Below are 4665 nucleotides of genomic sequence, written 5' to 3'. Positions count from 1 at the left end.
CACCACTTCCAGCTTTTTTCTTATGTGGTGCTGAGGAATCGAACCCAGGGCCTCGAGCATGCAAGGCAAGTGCTCTACCACTGAGCCTCCTTCCCAGCCCCCTGGAATAGACTTTTGAAGACCCATAAATAAAACCATATACTTACAATTATCTGATATTTGATAAGGGACCCAAAGATATACAATGGAAAAAAAGATAGCTTCCTCAATAATTGGTGTTGGGAAAAGTGGGCATCTATATGCAAAAAGCTAAAAGTGGATCAATGTTAGTCATAATGCACTCATATCAACTCAAAGTGGATCAAAGACCTCAATGTCAGACCTAAAAATTTGTAATTACTGCAAGAGAGAATAGGAGAAATACTAGAACTCATAGGCATAAACAGAAACTTTTTGAAGAGTCTCATGGGCACAGCAGATAGGAAAGACTTGAAAAATGGGATTACATCAAAACAAAAAGTTTCTTCATAGCAAAGAACATAGTTACTAAACTAGAAAGACAACCAATAGACTTGGAGAAGCTTTATACCACCAATATATTTGATAAAGGCATAATACCCAAAATATATAAGGAGCTCAAGAAACTAACCTCTCCCAAGACTAATAAACCAATTACTAAGTGGGAAAAAGAGCTAAGAAAAGACTTCTCAGAAGAAGCACCACCATTGAGCAAAAAAAATAAGAAACAGTGTCCAGGCCCTGAGTTTATGCCCCAGTACTGATACAAAAATAAAAAGGGGGGCTGGGAAGGTAGCTCAGCGGTAGAGTGCATGTCTTGCAAGCATGAGGCCCTGGGTTCAATTCCTCAGCACCACATAAACAGAAAAAGCTGGAAGTGGCGCTGTGGCTCCAGTGGTAGAGAGCTAGCCTTGAGCTGAAGAGCTGAGGGACAGCGCCCAGACCCAGAGTTCAGGTCCCATGACTGGCAAAAAATAAAAAATAAAAATAAAATAAAATAAAAAGGGAATTGAACTTTTTCATTCCTAAATACCAGCAGGCAGAAACATGAGAATTTCATTTACAAGGCCAGCCTAAGCAAAAGTATCAGAGAGATAGGTTCTATGCCAGCCAAAGGAGCAAGAGTCTGAAAGAATCTATGTTCCAAATAATCTGAAAAATGTCAGACTAGAGTGTTCACAATGTGTTAGAGCACCAGAGCCCTGATCAAGTAAGACAAGACAGAGCACGGGTCCAAGACTTGGTACTATCATAAAAAAGAGAAAAATACAAAAAGACAGGAAAGAAATAAAAAATGGCTATAGCTTAAGGGGTAGAATGCTGGCCAAGCATTCAACAAAAATAGGTTAAATGGAGAGGACCAAAAAATAAAAAGAGGAAGGAGGATTACAAGCAACAAATTTCACAATATAACCTTTGAGGTTGAGGACATAGTTCCATGGAAGAGCACTAGCCAGCAAGAACAAGATCCATCCCAAAAACTGCATAAAAAGCATAAAACAAAACAAAGCAATACAAGGATAATTACAGCAGTAAGAGAGAGTAACTGGGCTCATGCAAGGCACTGGAAAATCCTGGAAGACTACTTGACCTCTCTATACATGCAATTCAATCAGACATAAAGAACATGTCAGCTCTGCCTTTCAGGCACCTCCACTGTTTTTGTCTTGGTATAAGACAAACTTGTGGCCACTAGTCTGTACATATGTACTTAGCCTGAAAGAAGTCTTTCTTTTGGCAACAAAACACTATATGAATTGAAATTTAAAAAAAAAGAAGGGGGCTGGGAAGGTGGCTCAGTGGTAAAGTGCTTGACTTGCATGCATGAGGCCCTGGGTTCGATTCCTCAGCACCACATAAGCAAAAAGCCGGAAGTGGCGCTGTGGCTCAAGTGGTAGAGTGCTAGCTTTGAGCTGAAGAGCTGAGGGACAGCACCAAGGCCCTGAGTTCAGGCCCCACAACCGGACCCAAAAAAAAAAAAAAAAAAAAAGAGCACCTCAGAGGCCAGAGCTGCTATGTGGGGAAAAAAAGCCCCACTTTTGTCACCTAACTGCAAAGATCTTGGCAGAAAACCCAGCCTAGTCCACTAATAGGCTTCTGGGAAAGAGGGAGGAGAGGATCTGGTAAGTGGCCTATGGGTCTTTGCATGTGCTCTTCACTCAAGCATCATAAATCTTCTAGCTCTGTGTCCACAAACACAGAGCTTGAAGATCCCTTGAAGATCCCTCCAGTAACCAGTGGAACAAGCAACAAGTTTAAAACCAATGAATGCCCATGTGATTGAATGTGAATGACACTTACTCAGTCTTCCATTTTTCACTGGGGCTCTTTGAAGCTTTGCGTTTTAATCCTTTGACAGCTGAAAGAATAATAACTGATTTATAACCAGAAAATTGGTACCATTAAGCCCTCGGGAGAAAGATAAACCTTACAAGAGCCCAACAGTCAAACATAGCAAAATAGATAAAATATCATCTATCAGTAAAACTATGCATAAAGGTTGTATACTGCTGCCTTCTGAGTGACTCTGTCTAGGGGATCACTGAGACATCAGTGCAGTGAGCTGAGTAACACCATCACAGAAACTGAAGGCTATGTTCTTAGAGACTAGTTTATGTGGGCCACTGAGGCACACAGGGGCATAAAGAATGAAATGACATAACTCATACTAGCAGCAGCACCCTTCACTCAATCTGCAAACCCAACCTTCTACTTAATCTCCACTCACACTGCTAGTAACTCTACCAAGAGCTTAGGAACTAAGAGTTTCCATCACTCATTCCTTAAGGAATTTATTGAACATGAGTCATAAGCCAATCATGAAGCTAGAACCTGAGACAGACTCTAGTCTCACTAGAAGAAAAAATTCCTCCTATGAGAACTATTGGGGAATAGACTCGGGATCATGATTCAGCACTGTGTGACCATGATTAGTGCATCTGAAGAGACTTTTAAAAGTTGAGAACCAATAGAAGAAATGTGTACATTCTTAGACTCTATGTTTGATAAGAACAACCTTTACACATCATGACAGCTGTGTGGAGAATGGCCAGTTTTTTGCGTGTTTTATACCAAAATGGAATTGGTAAACCATTTTTTTAGAAAAAAAATTTAATTGAAAAGCTAGGAGGGAGGAGCCTCTTTAACTTATGACCAGAGGAAATGACATATGATGGAATCCTATATAAAATGAGATAGAATTTTATCCACAATATGACAGAAAGACTGAGACAAAACAAAGACCAAGAGAGAGAAAAGGACATGAACAGAAGAGATTGGTAAAGGGGTGAAGAAGCAGTGAGACAGGGGAGAGAAAGATAAAGAAGAAAAAGAAAAATGGTATACCCTCAACACAAAAATTGTAAGGCAAAAGCATTCTGAGTTGTAGAAAAGCAAATACTAAGAAATAGGAGTATGAGAAAGACAATGCTATTGGTGACTCCCACATTTCTACGAAGATCCTTTCCACTGGGGTACCCAAACCTAATTGCTACTAGGAGGTTATTGTAATGGATAAAATCCTGCAGGCAGGACAGGCATCCCTGCAGCCCTACCACAGACACATCAAAAAATTAAGCATAGCACACACACTGGGCCAGATGTCCACATTCCCTAGGACAGACATACTTGAAATACTTGGCTTAACAGATGTCACATGTATGTATATTTTTTAACTTCCTTTTCCTTAGTCTACTACACACACAGAAATTTTATCAACTTACTTTTTACCTATAATTTTTAGGTTAGTCTCAGGATTAATTGGTGAGTAGCCAAGATTTTCCCCAAGATCCAGTTTCTCAATGATAGTATTGGATAAATTGTGCTGGGAGACGGTAAATCCATCCACCTCATTTTTATATGAAGAAACTTGGCACTAATCATGGAAACCACCTTTCTATTAGCTCAGGAGCTTACAAATTGTTCTGTTATTGTCATAATCAGTAACAGTTGGAAGCTTCTGGTTGAATGGCTCTGCCACAGCGTCAGATATATCTTCCAAAACCTCATCTGAAACTCCAGACATAATCTTTTATAAATATGCTCCCTCTACCACCTCCTCATACACATCACATTACTGAGGACAAAATAAACAAGCTGGACAATGTGACATTAAAAATTACAGTTAAGAATAATGCTTACTTTATACTGTTTGTCTTCTTCATTACTATTATTTTACTAAGCAGTGACATAAAAGAACAATCAAAGAGCAGTGTCACATCACTTTCCTAAATAGAATGATGTGCTTGCTCAATGTTTCTCAAACAGGAGTCTATAAACTTGGAAATATTCACCACTCTATAGCAAAATAAGAGAAAGTAGGAGTTAAATTTCTATACTTCATATTTTATAATTATGTCCTGATTAGATATCTAGTATTCTCTAGTTTATGTAACTATGCAGGTATTAGATAATAGCTGGAAGTGTTAAAACCACACCTCGTAAGTCTCTAGCAAAGTGGAAAGAAGGTTCCTCTTCATGTGATTCCCACATATCAAGAAGAATACAAAAGCTGAGAGTGAAGCAGAAAAGCCCCCCAATGTCTCAGTCTCAGCAGTTCACTATCCTTCCTGCTTTTAGAGTGTGTCTCTATATAGGTAAGAAGTCTTATATGAAGAACAGTCGAAGGTTAAAGCAACATAAACAGTTGCTGCTGTTACAGGAAATGGATCTGGGTGTGTGGGAACCCAGTCACAAATACATCTAGCA

General features: G+C 39.3%; 1 long non-coding RNA gene across 1 annotated transcript in view; it reads right to left on the bottom strand.

The window, feature by feature from the left end:
* Nucleotides 1-2319, bottom strand: part of LOC105997275 — an 11970-nt gene extending 9651 nt beyond the window's left edge. Inside the window, exon 1 of the long non-coding RNA XR_001175639.1 lies at nucleotides 2260-2319. This is a non-coding gene — a long non-coding RNA (uncharacterized LOC105997275). The remainder of the gene's footprint in view (nucleotides 1-2259) is intronic.
* Nucleotides 2320-4665: the final 2346 nt, after the last annotated feature.

Source organism: Dipodomys ordii, unplaced genomic scaffold (genome assembly GCF_000151885.1).
Source record: "Dipodomys ordii isolate 6190 unplaced genomic scaffold, Dord_2.0 Scaffold142, whole genome shotgun sequence".
Lineage (NCBI taxonomy): Eukaryota > Metazoa > Chordata > Mammalia > Rodentia > Heteromyidae > Dipodomys > Dipodomys ordii.
This window is presented reverse-complemented; position numbering and strand designations above follow the sequence as displayed.